This window comes from Rhinolophus sinicus, linkage group LG03 (assembly GCF_036562045.2).
Source record: "Rhinolophus sinicus isolate RSC01 linkage group LG03, ASM3656204v1, whole genome shotgun sequence".
Lineage (NCBI taxonomy): Eukaryota > Metazoa > Chordata > Mammalia > Chiroptera > Rhinolophidae > Rhinolophus > Rhinolophus sinicus.
The window spans coordinates 20023695-20047343 of NC_133753.1; the positions used below are offsets into that span (position 1 = coordinate 20023695).

General features: G+C 40.4%; 1 protein-coding gene and 1 pseudogene across 43 annotated transcripts in view; one reads left to right on the forward strand and one right to left on the reverse strand.

The window, feature by feature from the left end:
* The window catches only part of NRXN3 (neurexin 3), a 1514302-nt gene that overhangs the window by 181563 nt on the left and 1309090 nt on the right, over positions 1–23649 (reverse strand). The window lies entirely within an intron of this gene.
* LOC109447085 (ribosome biogenesis protein NSA2 homolog) lies at positions 12622–13416 on the forward strand (annotated as a pseudogene).

Here is a 23649-nt window from a genome sequence, read left to right on the forward strand (position 1 = left end):
AGACCCTGAGCCCTGTGCTCACAGTAACACTGTCATCCTCACAATGAGGAAGCACGTTTGAAACCCCTTATAATTTTTTTCAGAACATCTCACGTCTTACCTACGGGTTTACAAAGCGTGGGCCTTGAGCCACCAACAGCAGCATCACCTGGGAAAGTGTTCGAAATAGAAAGTCTTAGATCTCACGCCAGACCCTCTGTATCAAACACTGCAGAGTGGGGCCAGCAATCAGTTTCTTCACAAGCCCTTTGGGTACTTGCTAAAGTCTGGGAACCACTTCCTTATATTAACGTCTTGGTTCCACCAAGGTAGTGATTTCAACTAGAGGTGGTTTTGTGCCCAAGGACATGTGGTAATGTCTGGAGACATTTTTGGTTGCCACGACTAGGGGTGGGGTGGCATCTGGTGAGTACAGACCAGGAATGCTGCTTAATATCAGATAATACACAACAGAGAAATATCTGGCCCATCATATCAACAGTGCCACTACTGAGAAACTCTGCACTAAGGACTACAAAGCTTTAGTCACTCAACAAACATCCATAAAGCGTGTACTGCATGACAGAAACTGTTCTACAAATATTTACCTATCTGTTCTAACGTATTCCCCACGACACTCCTTCTATAAGGCATGTATGCATGTATAACACATGTACACACAACACACACAATACACATGTGGACACCAATGTAGGCCTGTGTGTACACACATATAAATTTCAATACCTTGCATATAAAAATTGTGGTCTGGCCCTCAAAGCACAGGGAGAGCAATGAGCATATGTGGATCATCTCTCGGACACCCCTCCCGCCTCTATGTTGTGCTCAAGTGTCCATTTTATAGATGCAAACTTGGAAATGAAAGCTCACTCAGCCAGAAAACAGCAAGTCTGAAATACATGCCCCATGTCATTTTCCCAACCCGGTCTTGGTTACCCCTTTCTCTTTTAACTCATAGTAATGAGTAACGTAGCCCCTGAGAAAGTCTCCCAGTGTACAGTGACATTAGCTGATAGTTCTAACTCCAATTTAGTTCCATGACTCTTCACCACAGACTAGGTAATTTTAGTCAGTTCCATGAAGATGTATGATCAGTTGTGAATGGGCTGCAAAGACGCTCCCTCTCTTAGAAAGCAGGAATTCCCCTAGGGAAGAGACACCAGTAAACAGCCAGTAACCTTTCAAGATCTACTCTATAGTTGCAAGGAAACCTTTAGCATTTCTTCAGAGTGCTTTACTGTTTACCTACTTTTCAAGTGACAGATTGAGTTAACATTATGGCTTCAAGGTGGATGGACCTATGTGAAAACAAGCACCAACAAATAATTTTTGGTTTAATAAGTAAAGCATTCTCAGTCACTCCCACAGATGAATTCCCACAGATGAACAGGCTAACCTCTATACCATTTTCTAGCTAAAGAAAAACAAAATAGTATACACATTTTAGAATTGAGAGATTCAATATTTGGGGTTATCAGAAAATATGATGTAGATTATTGCATTTTTTATGATGCCTTTGTAGAATGGGTATGCAAAAGTTGTAGGAGGCAAATTGGCCTGAAGCAGGAATCAGCAAACTGTGAGCCAAATCTGGCTACTGCCTGTTTATGTAAATAAAGTTTTATTGGAACACAGCTGTGCTCAGTCATTTACATATTGTCTTTGGCTGCTTTTGCACTATAAAAGCAAAGTTGAGTAGTTGCAACAGAAATCATGTTGTCTACGTGCATAAAATAGTCGATCTCTGGCCCCTTAGAGAAAAATTCTGCTGACCCCTGTTATGGAAACTTGCATAATTTAAGGCAAGCTATGATTTTTTTTTTTTTCAGTTTTTGAGCAATAGTTTATGTGTAAGCATTCAGAAGAACTCAAGTATGAGTGGGAAGGTCAAATGGGAAGGGAGCCTGTACCTGTTCTTTCGACTATTACCTGGTAAATAGAGTGCGCTTCTAATAAGCTAAGACAAAACTACATAAAAATTCAGCCAATTTAGGCATCAACTAATCTATCTCAGATTCCATGAAGAGTGGTGTAGATACTAAAATCAATTCAACAGAATGCTGTTTGAAGGTGAGCAGCTGCAGACACAGAGAAATAAATTAGAGGCTTCAGGCAAAAAATGATGGTAGCTAGGAATAGTCTTGTAATGGAGGAGATGGAGCGAAGTTGTAAAGTTATTAAAATTATAATGATATGACATTTCTTTCTGAAAATTTATTTAGTTCTGTGGAATGAATCATGCACATGTTAAAGGCTCAGGACTCTAAAAGCCAGCACACATCACTCCGATGCCAGGACTGCAGTTTATTACATTAGATGGAATGAGAAAAAAGAATAGCATCGCAACCCAAGGAGTATCTCAGTCTCTGGGGCTCCAATGCATCTGTGAGACACTCGAGTCCCTTGAGTGATAAATGGTGATTAACTAGGCTCTCTTGGTTTAACTGTGAGGAGATTCTACCGTGTCATCATCTTGGGACGAGCACACTGAAATAGGGGTTCATTTTTCCTTTCCTAGTTATCGTAAACAAAATGGCCAGCAGACTCTAATATATCAGCAGTATCTGTCTGCACACAGGGATGCTGGTGTATGTGCCCTGGAGATAGTGTGCAGCTAGGTGTTTTATCCACGTGATATTTTATGGTTCTCCTCTTTGTCTACTATCACTACTGTAACATTCTCCCTTGGATTGTATCAGTATTTCTAATTCAAAAGGGTGATTCTGACCCAACCACCATAATAAAAGCAACAGAGGGAAAAAAAAACAAACAAAAAAACCCTTAGATTTAAACCACTGCAGCACATCAGGAGAAGGCAGCCCTGCTAGCTTGTGTGACAGCGTCAAAGTCACCATAGGGGAGAGTAATCTGGACACCTGAGCAGAAGTGTGAAAAGAAGAATGCTTTCCCTGGGCTCCGGGTGAGTTTAGTGACAATAACCCAAATGGGAAACTTGAAAACATGTCACAAGGAGCTGATTCATGCCTTTGGAAAGGCATCCAATGTACCAGCACTGAGAACGATTTCACAGCCTCCTGCTCTTTTGATAGAACAATTAGAGAATACATCTTATTTTACTTGAATTCATTATCCCCACCGAATTGTAAAGTGAGTAAGTTTCAGCAAAATGGGGGAAACACCCTGAGGAAACAGGAAGCCATCGCTCCTCTGAGACATGGCATACACTGAGCCATCGGGAGCCAGTCACAGCTTTGGATACACAAATTATCCATGGCGTTAATAATAAATCCATATACAATATGAAGACATATTTATGTTATGGCATTTAAAGGGCACAAACATTCCTTCTTTTCTCTCTTCTTTATGGGTGCACAACAATTTTATTCATTGATATAAAGATGCTAAAAGACTTCATCCAATAGTCTAAGGAATACAATGTTATACAAAGAGTTCTATATGTGTGTGTGTGTGTGTGTGTGTGATCCCATGTAAGTATGTACATGTGTGTCTGTGTTTGAAAAAGACCTTAGAACTTAAACACTCAAAAGCTAGTTTCTATGACCCTCTTCTCTGCTTTCTTAGCAAAATGAGAATGGCTCAGGAGACTCTAGGCCCCTCTGTGTCCATGGAAGGGCATCTGTAGTCAAGATCTAATCCAGCCCTTGGGTAATCCCTGGACAGTCAGCAGAGTCTTTGAGGCTTCACTTCCCCAGAAGGTTCTCTCAGGAATGTAAATCAATCACAGACCTGACTAGAACGAACTATAGATTCCAGAGTGGATCAAACATCAGGATGATCTAGAGTCAACAAGCGCTCCAGGGAATGCAACTTGTTGGTCATTAGGGAATCCCTGAACAGGAATGACCCAAACACAGAACAGATATCCTAGGCCTGGCTCAGCCCAAAGCTGCATGAGGTTCCTTTTCCTATGTCAAGAAGAGACTTCCTTCTGCCAGATCGTCCAGCTTCACTAGCCAGTGTGCACAGGTATATAGCACTGAATACAATTCTACACGAGCTATCTTTGATTAACTGGCTCTGTCCTCCAGCTTTATCATAACCTCTCCAGTATCTATTCAACAAGAAAATCAATTGTTTGGGTTGATTCATTTCAATTTTCTTTAATTAAATGATTCTTTTCCCAATTAGACCATGAACACTATGAGGGCAAAGAATGCATTTTTATTTTCTATGTCTTTCTCCACATAGGGGGTTCAATAAATGTTCATCTGAGCACCTGACACAACGATGAAAAGTATCTTTGTATTTGTCACCAAGCCACACTTTGGTGCAGAGTATAACATCTCCATCCATGTTTCATTTACTGCTTTTCAATTTTTTCCATGATTTTGTTTTGGGAGAATGCTTTTGAAAATGTGGATGATGACTACATCACAGGTGACCATGGCCATTAACTTATTTCACATAGTCTACTGAACAGTCTTCAGGATATATAACAAGCCCATGCGGCCCAAGGAGAACAGTTCCATAGACTTGGAGGTGAGAGGTTCAGTCTTCTATCATAAAGGCCGTCAACCCACCATGCTTCTTTATTTGGACGAGATTCACTCCGAGGTCCTGGAGGTGGATACTCCTTCACATTACCAGTTCCTTGAACCACCTGGTTCCCATTAAACACCATTTGAACCCTTGAAGTATCCAAGATGCCAGACTTCCAGAGAAACTCAGTTTCATTTTCCTGCCTTCCCTATACTCCTCAGTGCAGTGAGTGACTGCTGCTCAGTAACGTTCGAGCCCTACCCTCTGGGAGGCCATCCCCCTTCATAGTCTCATAGGGCCACCTCTGAGTAAGCTGTACTAATAATGACCATCCATTTTCAATTTTCACTAGACTTGCCAAACTGAGGGTCTTGATACATGGTTATATTCTTAAAACAATGCCTTTATTTCTCTAAATCAATGTTGCATAAGTCAGAGTCAAGTCTTAGAAGTTTCACAAACCAATATCTACTGATCATACGCTAGGCACAGGGCATTTTGTGGGGTCCATGAGAAGTTAGAAAAATAAATTCAGCATCATTCAGTGTTCAAGAGTGTAAACTCCACTTTGGTATTGTGAGAAGGCCAATAGCCCTTTGAGCCAGAAGGAGTCAGAAGACTTGGCTATAAGTTCTACTTGTTCACTGAGTGGAGGTCCTGAGACAAATAGTCTGGGCATAGTTTCCTCATCTGTAGGACACGGACGGCATCACTGAGCTTGGTAGGTGATGATGAACTTGGAAAAAAAACACGATATTTGTGACAGCAATTTGAAAAAATATGGGGCCCCGAAAAACTCTCATAACAAAAATAAATTAAGATAAAAGACAAAGAGAAACAAGCACACAGTTGCCTAAATTAAGAAGACATAAAGAACATTTCCATTTATTATTTCCCAATAAACATCCCCAGTCAGTCCTTGACAAATTGCCCAAGTGACTGGAGGCAGAGGATTCATCGTGTGCCCTTCAGGACAGACAATGCCTGATGTGGGAGGGGTCAGGCCAATGCTGGAAAAAAGTGCATTTCAATAAGACCTATTTTAGGTGGATGAAGATATGGAAGTAAGGAGGAATGGGGGGAGTTTAGAAGGTTGAAACTGTTGGAATGAAACTAAAATTCAGTGAAAGGGAAAAAGAGGAAATACTTGGTATAAAAAAAATTAGATTATCAACCTGCTGGTCTGCTTTCTAAAAGTTCACTAATTTTGCCAAGACAAAAAACTTTGCATGCTAGGGTAGACTCTCTGAGCTCAACGTGTACAAACAAAGAGAAAACATTTTCTAAGGTTCATAAACAAGTTAAATCTTAGAGAAGATTTTCTCTTTTGCCCAAAGGACCCTTTCCATATCCCCTGGCACGTGCTTCCTTGATAATGCCCCGATTACGTTTTTGGGGTTTAGAAAACTATAGACTCAAAATAAATAGAAATAAAATCCTTTATTTCCCAAGTGTGCTCCGTGGCTAACTCCCCTGCTTTCTGTGGTAGGCACCCTATCTCTTCCAGCAGGAAAAGTGCTTTAACTGTTTAGAAAGGCAATGATTTGTGCTGCACTTATATGTGACCTTGGTCCAGAGGTCCAGAGTCCATTAGGGAAAACATCATCCAAGTGATGCGGGAGCAGCCATGTTTCAGCCTTGTGAACCTGCTTTACTGTTGCTACCTAGTCACACACATGCCCAGTGATACCTGTGAGTCATTTAAGGTAGTGTTTATGGTCAGAAGAAAGGAAAAACTTAAAGGAGAGCAAATGAAGTAATAGTGTTACAGACAAGGAATTATATGGGTGTAACTAAATCTATCCACCAAACCTCATCTGAAAGAATACAGAAAAAAAATTCCTCAAACTCTCAAACATAGAAATATTTCTTGCTACTCTACTTTGTACTAATTTCAAGAAACTTTCTGCAGGCAAATACCTAAAGGCAAGCACCATAGAAAGCTATCTACAAGCAGAGATGCCTTCCTTAATCAGACTGTTGGATGCATTTCTGATTAAATGGCCATATGATGACTGCTGATGAGGCATACCACCTTTGCTCACCAGACAACCAGGTCTATCCAGGGAATACCTGATTTGGGAGGGGTCATGCCAGTGGTGGAAAAAAGTGCTTAGGGCATCTAAACAAGCACTCAGGGCATCTCAAACCCAAGGGTCTATGGCACACACATCTCATCTCCACACCAGTGAAGGGCAGAGAGAGGATTGGGAGTCCTGTGCCTTCCCCCAGAGTGGTATAGTACACAAATGTACGAGATATGGGGGACACACTTCTTGGAAGGGTAGTGAAAACTGTTCTGGGTTTGATATTTGCCTGTTGATGATTTTTCCCCAGTAGTACTTATTAATTGCATTGCATAATGCAGAGGTTACAAATTCAGAGTGTACAGCTAGCTATACCAGGCCCTCAGATGCATATAATTTTTATTTTTTAAAGGTTGCAACTCAGTATTTTTTTTTTTAAATGTGGATTAGTTTTCAGCATTTAAAAATCAGAAGGGCTCTCGTGAATAGTTAGATTAAGTTCTTTTGAAGATGGTAAGATTTAGCAACACTGGGATAACATTTCAAAAACACAAAGGTCAGGGTTGGCTGGGGAAAAAGGCACAGGTTCTCCAGTTCATGACCATCTCCACCACTCCCTGTCCTCTGTCAGATGCAAAGGCTGAGGGTTGATTGCCATTTATCATGTTTTCCTTGCTACTTTCTTTTTTTTTTTTTTTTTTTTTTTTTTTGTATAGTAGGATAAAGAGGAAAGAGAAATAGTTTTATCACCATATGACTAGCAAGTTCTCTGAACCTCAACAAAAGCTAGATCAAGAGGGCCATCGATTCAAGAAAAATAAACAACAAAAAGCAATTTTTTCTTATACCCCATTCCATTTTAATCACTTTTTATCATCCTGCCTCTTGCAGACATCTCTGTCTTTTAACCAATGTACTCTAATCCAATGTACTCTACCCATCATAGGCTTCTGTGTAAGACAGGTCTGGTTTTGGTCTTAAACTCCATCATTTACTACGTGTTCTTGACCCAATTGGTTAAACTCTCTAAGCCTCAATTTTATCATGTTTAATGTTGGGGAAATATTACCTACCACAAAAGCTTGTTATGAGGATAAAACAAAATATATAGGCACCTAGCACATAATAGAAAATGCTCAAGGAATTTTAGATCCCTTCCCCTTTGAAGGATCGGGATGAATTAAGTGGACTCGATAATAAAATCACATATGCATCTTCAGTGCCTGCCAAATTGTAATGACCCAACTGCTGCTTCAGAAAGACGGCTCAGCTCAAGGCTTTAATGTACTTTTCATGGACTGAAGCTCAACAAAAAAATCTATCACTGTTAGGCTGCCTCCTACGAAGGTCCGAAGGTCCGATTTAAACAAAATAGACTTCCTTCTGAACACTGAAGTATGGTAGCTACCTTCACCTTAACTCAGAAACACACTAATAGGAATTGTACATTTTGCCAGTAAACAATCATATTAATAAATGCCGGCAAAGATCACGATAACAAAATGCATTATTGAAAGTTACATAAGAGCAGACCATTCCGTATGGAAAAGTACATATAAATTTTATGCAAGCACACTTTTAGTTCTGTGAGCTCATATATATCTATATGGCTATAATCATCAAGAAAAAAATTAACGTAGGCCACGGCTCTAGAACTACCATTTAATTTTGAGCAGACCATGCTATTGAAAAAAAAATTTATTTTAGTTATATAACACACTTGCCAAATAAATCAAAAATGTTCATTGCAATCTAACAGCTAGAAAAACAGAATTGCTACTCTACCATGTTGAGGTTTAAGTGGGCAATAAATCAGCCCTCTCCATTCTGAATTCCAAGCCCAATTGAGCAACAGACACAGGCTAAAGGACCAGCAAACTTTATAGCTTGTGGAGCTGAACTGGGGACTAGGTCTGGGACAAGATGTGGACCCGGCACACATCAGGCTTCCTACTGATATGTCTAGTCATGTTCCTTTCTGCTATGCCCCTTGCAAAGATGAAACTAGCCTGGGGGTGCCTAGCACAGGCAGATGAACCATCTAAACAGGACAAAGAAAGGAAAGGGGTCTCATCAGACATGTGCAGACCCTCCATCCAATCCCACCAACAAGATAAGGGATGAGAAGGCACAAGGTATATCACCCAAATATTTTCTTTCCAGGGAACAGTGGTTACTTCATAGTATAGTACAGATGGGGGAACCATCCCTTTTCTAACATACTAGAAGTGCAAATTAACCATCTCCAGGCAACCCTACCAATAGAGATAGACCCTTAAGAGGAGCTGGAGAGTCAATCCTCAGGCATCTAAAGAGGACTTGTTATTTGGAGTTCGGTATATATTTGGGAATTTCAAAATGTTCATTTTATGGCCATGGTGAAGCTACCTCTTATTAACCAGTTTAACAACTATCACTGCTTCTGCTGATTGCTGAAACTCTTAGCAATATGCAGCTGTTGGATCCAGATGTCTTGGCGTTTTGGACATTGGAGTTGCAGAAAAAATATGAGAGAGAGGAATGTTAAATTTGGCTTATAAGCAAAGTAATTACAATCCTAATTGGTACGATTTTCAGCAGGCCTCTGGAACTTTCATGTCATGAACTTCTGCCTCCTTCCTAAGGGGCCCGGAGATCTCTTTTGCTGTCATTTACATCAGGGCACCAGCCCCGACTTTTTACACAGCCCAACTATGCTGTCAGCCCAAAGTTTCAAGGGACGCATATAATCACCATATTTACTGTGATGGCCTAGAAAATAATGATACCCACTGCCTCTAATGAAACTAAAGTATACGGGTCATATTGGAGTTGCTACTTGTTCAAGCAGAGTTGCCTGTCAGCTGTCTCTGGCCAAGTGATACAACCTACAATTTAGTTAACAAACTGAGACATCAGAGAAATCAGTGCTTTTAACAGCCTTCCTCGATTCGCTTGGGTTTTTTCTGCCTGTCTTACATATCACAAATCTCCAGCAAAGTGGCACTGGTGAGAGGAGGTCCCAGTGGAATTTAAAAGACAAAAGAAACCCCAAAAAACAACACACAAAACACCAGGAGTTTGCTGAATTCTAAAGTAGAATTTGCATTAGAAGTACAAAATCCAGCAAACCCATTTCTTGGAGCCAGTAATTCTAAGGTTGCAAACTAGGCAAATTTCAAGCTGTTATACCTGGTCTCCCAGATCCCCCAGTATCAGGAACCAACCTTTGTTTCCAGTATTCTTACCAAACTTTCTGAACTTCTGCCCTGTCCAGAATCACCGAATAGTCTAGCCATGCATTCAGCAAGTATGTATTGAGCACCTACAGGATACTGTGTTAGGCATTCATTCCAAAATGAACAGAATCGTCTCTACCTTTCAAATACTCCATGTGCTGACGCTCAGTCCCAAGGATGAAATGGGTGGTGGCAACCATCAAGAACAATGGAAATTGGAATGCATTCCAAGGGCCTGTTATAAGTAAGGAAAGAATACGGGGAACCCACCTTAGGCTTCCAGGGAAGCACCTAATAGGATAATCTGTGGGTTTTCACAAGAATTCTAACTGATATTTTATCATCTATTTTAGGACAACAAAAGATATGGAAGAAGGAGAATTGGCTTTAAATTAGAATGGTTTGAAAAGGCTTTATAAAGGAAATAGGATTTAAATTTAATCCTGAATCCAGTATTGTGGACAGAATGTGGATGGTTCCATTTGGATTCTGTCATGTCAACAGAACCATAGAGATGTGAGATCTCTACACTTGGATTTTGAATCCAGGCAGCCGGAGTTTAACCCTGGACTGCTTCATGTGAGTCATGTAACATATGAGGCTTTGGCCTGAGTATTAGCTTTCTTATAAAAATGGCAGCAAAAATACTTAGCCTTTGTACTGCAGAGAGTAATTATGAGAAACAACTGAGATAATATACGTAAAAGTTCCTGGTAAATTGTAATGCACAATACACATATCAGAAGATCATTAAGTGTTCTACATTAATTGTTGATTTGATTTGAAATGTACATGGCTCTTTCTTTTTCTAGCTTTTACTTTGATAATTTTTAAAAGGTTGTTTTCACCCTCTTGAAAACCTTCGATGGAAGCTGGAAATGCTTCACTTCATACCTACCTATTTCTTTTATCAGAGAAAATCAAAGTGCTCCTTAGAAATCTTCTCATTAATCTCTTGGAGGGAAGTAAGTAAGGGGACACATATTTTGTACAGTTGTATATGCATCTCAGTTTTACAAACGGAAAAGCACAAGATAAACTTCCCTGAGTCACATAGTAAGTCAAAAATAGAACCAAAAAGATCCAGGCATCTTTTTATCTAGTTCTCTGCTCTCCCCATCACATGTATCCATAAACCGTGCTCTCTCAGGAGACTTCCATGTCCAGATCTGGCTTTCCAGCTCTGAAATAAGTAATACTTTATTTATTTAAAAATGTTAGCCTCTGTTTCTTCATCTAAACAACAAAAACAAAAAAATCTGCCAAACTTGATCTTTAAGGAGATAAAAATGGAGTAACACATATGCAATACTTATGAAAGAGACTTAGTCTATCTAGTATCTGTAACATACCAGATAAAAAAAATAAAGGCTATTTTCTTTTGTTTTACGGGGGTGTATTTGGTTTATATAAATCTCAATAGTAACTGTACTAACACATAGGGAGTTGAGTGTGATTTTGAAGAATACTTAGATTGATAATTATTAATGCATCTCAGAATTATGATTTTATCAGTCCATAAGCATTTATTGAGCACATACTGCATGCAAAGAATTGTGCTAGATTCTAAAGATATAAAGATGGATAGGACATAGTGCAGACTTTCAACGGTTTTACAATTGAGTAGATGAGATAAGACATGAGAAAATAAGCTATTAAAAATACAGAAAGTGGCCAAGACAATAACATAGACAAACAAAATTCAACAGGATTTCAAATGGAAATGATTATTTAGCTAGGGAGAGCAAGGAAGGCTTCATGAAAGAGGTGACTAAAAGGCTAGGTTTTGAAGGACATCTCAGATTTCAACAAATGAAAGGAGTGAAAATGAGATTGATGAAATAGCATTTTAAGCAATGGACTAGGCTGGCCAAGTGCAAAGATTAAGAGAAACATGAAGTCTGGTCAGTGGATGAGTTTGGCCAGAGTATAGTATATATAGGCTAGAGAGAAACAGGTTTTGCTGAATAAAAAGATAAGTTGAGGCCAAAGCATGTTAGGCTTTGAATGTTGTATTAAGGAATACAAACTCTCTTCAAGTCAGTACGGGGAAGCCCTTCAGTGAAATCACCAAAAAAAAAAAAAAAAAAAAAAGTCAGATATATTTGAGCATGTTGTGAGCAGATGGGAAAGAGGTAGAGGAGGGGAAATATAACAGATAAAATAGGGATGAGGTAACAGATGGCATGAAATCCCAGAAGAGACAAAAGGGCAGGAAGCCAGGGACACAGGTAGACTCAATTGTGGAAAGGGTGCTAGCCAATTTTTCCTCTGAGACAGAAAGGAAGGAACAATAGTAGCAGCTGCACCATGATATGGTGAGATCACCCTAGTTTGATGGATGTAAAAAAAAAAAAAAAAAAAAAAATCCATACAATCATTTGTTAGAGACAGAGTAGAGGGGATTTTTCTATTGAGTTGGGACCTAAACTGGGACCTTTATGGTCCTCTGTAAATCTATGACAGGAGATGTTCTGTCATACGGTCCTGTCAATATGGTCCTCATTTTCAAAATGGAGCAAGATATGCATTTACACAAGTAAGAGACCAGTAAGCTTATTTTGAAGAGGAATCATAAAATGGGAGTTAAAATTGGTTCATATAGGGATTTTGTTCAACTGGAAAAGTCTTCTAGGCGAAGGGTGAATGTTTCTGTTCATAAAAACAGCCTTGCACCCAACTTCTGACCTAAATATTTACTACCTGCTGGGACTTTCTCAACATTTGACTTTGTGATCTTTGGGCTTTAGAAACGAAGAGGAGATGCAATGAGTGAGCACAGCTTCATTAAGAATAGTCACAACAGCTTTCCTGTCGCCAGTTGCATGGAGTCAGCTTGCGAGTTTCTGAGACCCGAAAGTTGAGAGCTTCTCGGCGCCCAGGGGACTGTGCCTGGTGTCTAGGTGGTCGTAACTATGCCACAAAACGAACATATTGAGTTACACCATAAGCACTATTGATATTGTTTGGACTACCATGAGAAAAAGAGAAAGGAGGAAGGTCGAGAGGCTCATGAACGTTCAAAGAAGGTAAAAAAGATGATTGGTCTCAAAGATAAATTCTTCCATAAACAGCGTCATGCTGAGAAAATACAGATGAAAAAGAGTATCATGATGCAGGAAAAGAGAAACACCAAACAAAAGAATGATGGAAAGACTCCACCAGGAGCAGTACCTGAATATCTACTGGACAGAAAGGGACAGTCCCGAGTTAAAGTACTTCCCGATATGATTAAACAAAAACAAAAAGAAAATGCGGGAAAATGGGAAGTCCCTCTGCCCAAAGTTCGTACCCAGGGAGAAACAGAGGTATTAAAAGTTATTTGAACAGGAAAGAGAAAGAAGAAAGCGTGGAAGAGGACGGTTACTAAAGTCTGCTTTGTGGGAGATGGGTTTTCTTGAAAACCACCTAAATATGAAAGATTCATTAGGCCAATGGGCTTACGTTTCAAGAAGGCACATGTAACACACAATGAACTGAAAGCCACCTTTTGCCTGCCAATCCCTGGTGTAAAAAAGAATCCCTCATCCCCACTTTATACAACTTTGGGTGTTATTACCAAAGGTATGGTCATTGAGGTGAACGTGAGTGAGTTGGGCCTTGTGACACAAGAAGGCAAAGTTATTTGGGGAAAATATGTCCAGATTACCAACAATCCTGAAAATGATGGATGCAGTTTTACTGGTTTGACAGCAGTTTCATACAAGTAACTCCTTATAACTATTGAAGACTATGCACCAATCAATAAAACTTCGTTTACTGTGATGTTTCTGAATACTACTACCTAACAGCTTACATGTCTGCAGTCAAGAGAAGTATTTATTCTATTGTAAAAAAAAGTTAAAATTTTAAAATGGCCCAGTTTTACCAAAAAAGAAAAAAAAAAATTATAGTCACAACGAACTAATTTCTTTTTTTTTTGGAAAATATATTTACCAAACGGGAAGCTGAGGAGAATGATATGAACATAGTATAAAAATCACAACAAAGCATCAGACAAGGTATTTAGCACTATCTCTGTGATCACAATTGAGAAAAATGGGGAATGCTTACACTTTACAAGGATTTATTGATGGTCCACGTAAGAGATGGCCAGATCTTGTAGGGTGAATCGCAGGATTAAGTCCTTAACAACTACCTACCATGTCAATATCTATACCAGTGACTTGGATGAAGAAAGAGAGGCCATGGTCCCAAGTTCATACCTTCCCCATATATGGGAGGAATATAATGAGTGCCAGAATGCAAATGCTACAGAGAATTGAGAAAACAGAGAATAAAACAAGATAAAAGTTAACAAAAATAAATAGAGTCATTTATATAAAATAAGCAATTGCAGAAACGTCCGGATGGCTCAGTTTATTAGAGCATGAGCTCTCAGCAACAAGGTTGCCAGTTCAATTCCCACACAGGATGATGGGTTGTGCCCCCCTGCAACTAAGATTGAAAACAGCCACTGGACTTGGAGCTGAGCTGCACCCTCCACAATTAGATCGAAGGACAACAACTTGGAGTTGATGGGCCCTGGAAAAATACACTGTTCCCCAATAAAACAAAAAAATAAACAATTGCATAGGTATAAGATCGGGATGATTCCGTCAAAATGGAGTTCAGGAAGAAGAGATGAAGTGTTGAATGACCATGAGCGCAATATGACCTAGAAGTGGGATAGAATCTCTATTAAAAAAACAAAACAAAACTTTTATGTAAACTCTTGACTCATGGATAGAAGAGTGTTGCCATTGGAGACAGCAGACCTCTCCCTGGGCTCAACAGGAGTCAGGCAAAGGCCAGAGCACCCCGTTCTCCAATAAATACTCCGCCAATAGCGTCACCCGTAGGCTTTAGTGACAATCCATAGGAGCATGACAAGAATAGTGAAATTTCAGGAAATGCTTTCACGTCATTTGAGGAAGGATTATGAAAACTAGAAAAGCCATGACTTTGGGAGGGAAGTGTACTAGCTGGCATCACGAACTATTCCATGAAGAAAGGAGTGTATATTCACCTTCGTTTCTGAGTGCAGACTTCTGAGGAATGGGAAGAGCGTATAGCAAGACAGCTTGAATAAAAAGTAAGATTTCTTTTCCACCCTTAGAACGCTCCTACAATAAAGTAGGCTGCCTTGCAAAATCATGGGTGAGCTACTGGAAGAACTCTCTAGCAGCCCCTGAAAATGCATCTGTCAGGACTGCTGCGGAAAGAATTCTTGCATTTGGAGGGAGGTTAAACTAGTTGACTTCTAATATCCTATCCATCTGGAAGAGTCTAAACTTGGTTATCAAGAGTAACCAAGGAGGTAATTAGGGTTGGTCATGTGGTAAATTGGATTATTGTCCCATTTCTTTACTCTCTGGAATACTGTGTAACTTTACAGTGTCTTTCCACTGTGGGAAGAAAGTACTTTCCCACTTCATGACTATGGCTTTTCACCATGACCTGTCTGGCCAATAGAATGGAAGTGAATGTGATATAAGCAGAGGCTTTAAACATGCTTCTATAGTTTGGGTTGCCCTTTTGTGCTCTAGGATGTACCGTGAAAAGAGTGTGCCCCAGGTAGCCACTGACCCTTCAGCCTGAGCCCCAGAATAAACACACATAAAACAGACCTGTACCTAATTTCAGCTTGGAGCTGAAATAGCCCACCTGCGGCCTAAAAAAAGTGCTACCATGCTGAGCCCAGCTGAGATAAGACAAACTTCAGTCAACCTGCAGGCCTGTGAATTTGAGAATAAATACTAGATTTTCTAAGCCACTAAATTTTGGTGTGATTTATTATGCAGTGTTATTAATTAAGCATTGATGAATATACTCAGCTTCAGGAAACAAAAGGCTACAAAAACTTTCTGATTGGTACAGATTTTGAAGTCATGACCCAAATGCAAGGAAATGACCATACACATTTTTTACTCCATATGTGTTAAAGAAGAAAGTGTCCAGGTGTATCCCTGCTTTGCATGTAATTTAAATCTTTGAACTTGCAAAATTTTGATATTACAATCCATTCTAAACAACCACAAATAATATAGGAGTTAGCTGATTGATTGTTCAGCTTTTCTTAGCTACTAGTAAAACCAATTCGCTTATCTTCACGCCTATGGTAGTGTCTCCTGGATATGCCTTTGGCTTAGAAGACTTCTTTCTATTTGTGACCATCAGTCTATTTTGCTACTGGTAAATCAGTGGTCAGAATTATTCCTGTTTCTTCTACATCATGATAATGTAATTGTACTCTGCCTCTCTTAAAAATGGATAGACCATGTCAAATGGAACATAAATCACCAAGAAGCTTCCCATGTTTGAACTGAAGCCAACCTTGAGCTTTTAAAGAGAGTATATTTTTCACGAAATTCAATTTTCCAACAAGGCCACAACTTGTTTTGTTTATAGGAGTTAAAATATATGGAGGTACTTTTGGTACTACATTAAGGACTTTGCAAAAACCCTATTGGTAAACAATATAAAAAGAGAAAGGCCAAATTTTTAAAACTTAAGCAAAAGAAGCAGGTGTGCCAAAATTATGAACAACACAAGGTTTGCCCATGATAAAGGTTCAATTGGGTTTGTTTGTAATTGTCAAGTTAGTGTGGAAATTAGGAATGGGAAGAGTACTCATTGCTAGTTTGGGAAAGGACATTAATTCCCAATACAGATATGCATGTTCTTTGCCTGAATTTGAAAGAAAGCATCAAAAATATATATCATAAAGTTGCTGAAGATAGCCATAGAGAGGCATCCCTATTCACTTAAAATCACATACAAGCAGTATTTCACAACAATTTGCCGAATGCTTCCATATCTTTAAAAGCAAAGAATTCTACCCCATAGCTGCAAATATTGCCAGTTACTTCAAATTCCAAGGAAAAATCAATTCCCTGCTTTATGAAATTAATTTGGACTCCTTGGCATATGTAAATTCTCCCTCTGCTTCTTCTCATTCCATCTATTGGACAAATGATTGCTCTTTGCTTTCTACTTCAAAGCATTATACTGTGGGCACAACAAAATGAATAACCTCAGCAATATCCCTGTACAGATGACCGTGGCACTCGCAATGCCCAATTGCTGCTTTTACTAAAACCATTCCTCAGGAAATCTCGGAAGCACCTGACTCATTCATCTTTCCCTGAGAAGGAGACGAGGCAGGGAGAAGGATTTATTATCCGAAATGGAAGCCAGAAGGTAGCAGCCTCTATTCAAGGTCATATCCAAAAGCACAACACCCGATTCTCTGGCTACAATGGCTCTTTCCTTAGCTACCAATAACAAAAAAAAAGAAAAAAAAGAAAAAAGATTTCATGGCTTCAGCTATTTCAGGTTACCCAAACTGTTCCTAGAAGAAAGCAACTTTGCAATTTGATGCACCAGGTTGGTCCTCAAGTTGTTTCTCCTCCGAATGCAGAAATAACTTCACACCCTGCTCGAGACTGTCATTTCTATCTCTGTTCTTTCTTTGTCTGCATTTCAACCCTTCACACCTTCACTGAATGCACCAATCATGCCAAAATCTTAATGACCATTAAAAATTTTAATTACGATATAGATTTAAACTACTCCGTGAAATAACGAAAGCCAATGAGGACTCCACCATGACTATTCAAAAAGATCTCTCTTCCCAAAAAGTCATAATTCCTAACCTGTCCAAAGTCTCTTTAAATTTTTTCTTGGTACAATATCTGTAAGTACTTAAAATGTATTTTTGTTCACTGTTATCCCTTTGGGTGTGTGCACATATATCTCTGGGTGGGGGGTCAGGTGGTGGGGGAGGGAGAGAGTATGCAAATGGGGTGGTATGTGTGTGAAAAGGCCCGTGACAGAGAACCACATTGCAGACGGAAGGGTGAGCTACCACCTTGGTTATGCCTCCCCTGGCAATTCAGTTCTGTCCGAATCACTCTCGATTAATACACCAGGCAGAGACATTTCACATTTCCTCCTCAAGATCATTCTGACAGCTCACCAGCTGTTCCATGCTATTTTTTGCCATGATGGCATGGGCAAGCCACAGTGCCTTCTCTGCTCCTCTGCCAACAGCAGTGCTGCCTGCTGTTCAGTGCTCCAAGTCTGTTCCCCGACCCAAGCTCTACCATCTTGTCCATTTCCCTCTCACCTTGCACAGCAGTGATTTTAAGAGTCATCATTATGTGGTCCCTTGAGGAAACCTAGATGGTGGCGGTGACTGCGATAACTGCATGAAAAATACAGTTACGTGCACAAGTAAGTGTTCATTCTAAGATTAATGATTAAAAATACACATATCTACATATTGCAAATACCTATATTTTTAATCATTTTCAATATTTGCAAAGAGTGCCACAAAGCAGAAAGAATGTGGGTACTGAGTTGCACAGACCTAGATTTTCAATTCCTGTCTTTCTCTTTCCTAGCTAGATACCTCTCTGAGTGTCAGTTTCCCCATCTGTAAATGGGCTTTTGTTGCATCTGAAACAAAATCAAGAGACTTGAACAAGACCACAAAATATGTAGGAAAAAAGAAAACTTGAATCTGAATTTCATAAATACTATTTCAAATGTTTCCTCTATTTAGAGAGCCCCTCGGTGAGGTAAAAGGAGAGTAAAATAGCATGGGCTTGATTTACGCACAAGTCTCACAGCAGGGTTATCTTTTTTTCAGGCTAATTGCATGTTAGAAGCCACTGTCTAGAAAGGAGACAGGTGAGAGACATTTGTCCAGAGGCATGTGTACAAGAGAGGGCATGTGACATGGATATAAGAATGAAAAACAAGCACTGCGGTATGGGTGTGTATACGACAGAAGTACAGAAGTCGATTTTCTATATCCCCCATCAGTCCATTAGAGCATCAGAATTACAACAAAATCATCTTCATAACTTGCCTCTGGGGTCAGGGGTTCCAAACCGACATGGACGAGCTGATAAATCTCAGCCCTACTTTCTTGACCTCCCACTGTTTGCTGCCAGCCCCAGGATCCTTGTCTCTGGAAATGTCCCGGACTCCACAACGACTGGCTATGCTTTCAGTAGGATTCCCTATGGCCACATGCTGGGGGACTGTACGCTCAGCCTGCGCTCATCTGTGCTGCGCTGCCTCCACTGTAGCTCCCACTGCTCTGAGGTTTCAGGGAAGTGAACACCTTCACAGTGCAGTGCAACGTCCTGTGTTCAGGTCACTCTGGTTATAAGGGAAGGATAACAATAATAATAATTACATCAGCTCTTCCTTAATACTTTATCTCTGTGAAGCAATGTCCTAGGTGCTTTCGATACATTTGAATTTGACCCTCATATCAACTCGGTGAGGCAGATAGTATCATTAGCATTGCCATTTTACAGATGATGGAACGTGCCCCAAATTACACTGCTTATGAATGGAGGAAACAGGTTCCAAACGCAGGCTGTCTGGCTGCCCTCTTAATGTCTGCACTGTTGTGACTTGTATACCAACCATTGCATGTATTAAAACAAGAAAGTCAATGTTTTATCACGTAAAGGGGCATCAATGAGCTATACGGCCTTCCTTACAGTCTCACTTGTATGTGTCCAGGTCATCCACCTGATAACACGTAATTTACTAGAGTCATGTATCCTTCCTGAGCAGTGAAATGAATAAGACAGACCAGAGGTCCTTTGCTGAATTGGCCTTTGCTGAATTGGCCATCTATGCCCCTTTAGTGGAGGAGTCTAGATCCCTGGTGTGCTGCTCCGTCTGCTCCGTGGTCTCCTCCTGTCTCCCTCTGCACTGACAGCCAGAGCACAGCGGTTAGGATGCTCCCAGGCATTTTACACTCAGCATAATCGGAACAGAGTTAATGTTTCCCTGAGGGAATACTCACTTTGACTTCTGGATCATGTATCACATCCATGACGCTTCTGCGCTCTGGATATATAATCAAAAGATAATCTCAGAGAAGGCATTTGGGTCTCTGCCTTTCTGCCCTGAGTTAGGTACCTGAAAGATCAAGGACTTAGGTTTCCCTTCATCAGAGGCCAACCCACACACTCCGCATGACACACAGATGATCCCCACTGATGGGGAACTGACAATGACAGCAGAGTGTGATGTGATGGGAAAAGAGACTCCTATGGCTGCCTGTCATAGAGATGGAATCCCTGGACCCCCACACCGCAGCATATTAGCAATAACGAATTTGGTGACCGTGGGCACAGACACACAGCAGTTCTAAAGAAGCACAGTTACAAGTTGGTGTTATGGGCTGAGTTATGTCCCCTCAAGAGATATGCTCAAGTCCTCACTCCTGGTACCTGTGACTACGAGCTTATTTGGGAACAGGGTGCTTACAGATGGGATCAAATTAAGATGAGGCCTTTAGAGCATTCTCTAACACAATATGACTGGTGTCCTTATAACAGAGAAATGTCACGTGAAGAGGGAGACACACGAGTAGAGTTCCATGTGATGAGAAAGGCAGAGGTTGGAGTGATACGGCAGCACGCAAGGAACAACAAGGATTAATGGCCATCACCAGAAATTAGGAAGAGACAGGGAAAGATTCTACCTGAAACCTTTAGAATGAGCATGGTCCTGCCTTAATTTTGGGCTTCCAGCCTCTAGAATATGAGACAATAAGTGTCTGTTTTCTTAAGCCACCTAGTTTGGGATACTTTGTTATGGATTAATACACTTGGTGAACCCCAGCCCCGCTCTTCGCTTGTAGATGATTATTTAGTCTTAAGTCAGTTTCTCTCACCTTGCATGTCTGCAGACTCGGGCAAGAGTTGAACCTTGATGCTCCTACCATCAAAGCCTGATAAAGAAGCACAAAATGGTCTTGCAGCTCAGCAAGTGCTTTTGCTTGTCTGTTTGCTTTTTTAACTCTTGTTTTCATCTTCTTTTGTTTAATATAAAACCAGTGCTCTTGAAGTTGGTTGGCTTTGTGATATGAGTCGACAGTAAAGGAAAGAGCGTGGCCATTGGAGGCAAACAGACAAGGAGAGGCCTGGAGGGCACCCAGCCCACTGTTAGCATAACACGTCTCTTACCCACCTTGAGCATCCATTCCTTTATTTGTAAAATGGGCACAATCAAACCAACCTCACAACAGTTTTGTGAGTTTTAAATTTCTTGCTTTGAGAAACTGGCCTATTTTCCCTTCAGGCATGTTTCCCCAAAAGCAACATAGTATCAAAATCCAAAAAGGGACTGTCTTAATCAAAAGAGGTAATAAATGTTAAGGATATGATTTTCACTTGGATCTAACCCTAGTGCCCATATGAGGCTTTTTCCATATGTAACCTGTCAAATGCAAAATTGAAGAGGTTGTAGGTATACATTTCTCCTCTTCTCTTCTCCTCTCCTCTCCTCTCCTCTCCTCTCCTCTCCTCTCCTCTCCTCTCCTCTCCTCCCTCCCTCCCTCCCTCCCTCCCTCCTCCCTCCCTCCCTCTCTCTCTCTCTCTCTCTCTCATTTCCTGGACTAACATCTGCCTTCCCTATTATCTAGTCTCCATCTAGATAACATGGGCTAGATAAGGACGCAATGTGCAAGAGTGAGTTGGCCAGTGGGATTGCTATGGCTAACCACTCTGTTTTCTCTTTAATCTCTAGATTGGAGTAGACATATTTTTCTTTGTATCATCCCCCAACCATTGCTATTTCAACAGAAACATTATTTTTTTGTGAATGGTACGTGCCCACTACAAAAACGTTCTTTGGTTAGGATTACAGGTAGCAAGGGCAGCCTAAGATCTTTTCTTTTTATTTAGTTTGGTTTTTTGTGTGTGGTATATTTCTTAGCATGCAAGAAGTGACACTGAATAAAGTACAAGATGCTGAGAGGTTCAGATATCAGAGTTTCCTGGAGCATATCACATCCTGGAAAGGCCCTGTTTGGCCCAGGTGAATTCTTAGAGCCAAACTCAATTAGCAGAGGTTAAAAATACAGCCAGTTAGTTCACTCAAGAGTTAGAGAAGACTTTTGGTTCGATCTTTCCATGGGGACAATAGGAACATCAGTTGGCAGAAAATAGCACAGTTGTATTGCCATCCGTCTTTTGCTGATGTGTTTTCTTATCTCAAAAGACAGTCCCATTATCTGTCTCATTAAGAATATTCCTGCGTGGCTTTCCAAACCAATTTTATCAACTGCTTGCATCCAAAAAACAGAGTAGCAGGGATAAGGTATTTCTCAGACTTGCTGAAACATCAGCTCCTCTGATAAATATTTACTGAGCCCCTAGTCTATGTGACACATTAAGTAGCTAGATGTTACACAGATGCATACCTGAGGGAGATACAGCCCTGTTTTTCAGGGAGTGAGCAGGCCTACAGGAAGTGAGTACAAAGGATCCATAAAACATGTACAAAAGTCATTGGAACCAAGGAGGAATAATACAAGTGCCATGGGGACCACCTGGTGGTAAGGTCGTATTGGGTTCAGACATAGCATGAAATAGCTCATAGAGCAGTCTGTATTTGATAGGGAAAAAGAGAATTGGGGAACAGTTTACCCAATTGGGAGCATGAAATTATACTGATAAAGCAAAGCATGGAATACGAGGAATCCTGTCCCGATAACCCATCCTTATCAAGTTGGCTCCCCTGTTAGCCAAACCCTAGGTTTCCAGATGGAGGCACTGATGACATTGGAAGACAGGTTAGATAAGGCCTTAGACTCAGACAGACCTCACTCTGAACCCCAACACTGCAGAACACCAGTGTTTGACCTCAAGCAAATCCTTTGATTGTTCCACTTTTCAGTTTTCCTACATGCAAATTGATGAGACTAGTATCTACTCCATAGGATTGTTTTGTGTACTGAGGCAATATGTGTAAGATATTCAGTTTAGTGACTGGCACACAATACGAACACAATGTTAGTGCTGGGAAAGCGATAGAAAAGCCTTGAAGTAAATCTATGGCTTTGTAAACAAGCCAACGAAAGATTTACCCAGGTTTTATAACTTACTAGCTGTATTAAATCTTGAAAAATTGGTTAATTTCTCTCAATCTTGGTTCCATTAGTACTTAGCAGTCGTGTGAAGATTAAATAAAATAATATATACACAGTTATCCCTTGGTGTCCACAGGGGACTCGGGGATTGGTTCCAGGACCCCCATGTATAACAAACTCCACAGATACTTAAGTCCCTTATACAATATGGCACAGTATTTTCACATAACCTAGCACATCCTCCTGTGTACTTTGAATCATCTCTAGATTACTTATGATACCTAATGCAATGTAAATGCTATGTATATAGTGTTATACTGCATTGTTTAGGGAACCATGACAAGATAAAGAAAGTCTGTACGTATTCAGTACAGACGCGACCATCAAGCCATCATCAGCTTTCCTACATAATACATGTCTGCAACCATGTAACTTTTTTCAGACTTTTTTTCCCACGGTTGGTTGAATCCATGGATGCGAGACCCATGAAGATGGAGAGCTGACTAAAATACTTAATACTTGTGACTAGAATTTAGCAATGGGTTTAATACATGTATCGCTGTTATTGTTATTTAATCAAGGTCTTAGGCAAAGATAGGAAAAAGTAGAGACATAATTTTATTGTCTGAGGATTTCATAAAAAGTGGGTGCAATTGCCAAGGACGCTGTCAGTGAACAACCGTGTACTTCAGGAGCCAGCCTCTGTTTTCTTCCTAACGTTCCCCTTCTCACTCTGCTCTGGCCACTCTGGTCTTCTTGTTTGCACCTTTGGAGTCTTCTGCTCCCTCCGTCCTGAATTCCCTTCTTCTGGGGCTGTTATCACTGGCTCCTCTCATCTCTCAGATTTCAAGTCGGATGTCTCTCCCTTCCAACCGCCAAAACAGTACCCCTGTCCTTGTTCTGTTCCTTTCCACTCTAGCACTTACTGTTACTGGCAATTGATTTACAACTGACCTATTTGAGTATCATCTGCCTCTTCTCACTAGAATATGGCACAGATGGTGACAAAGACCTGTCTGTATTTGTCCCTTTAGGACCCTTATGTAACCATAGT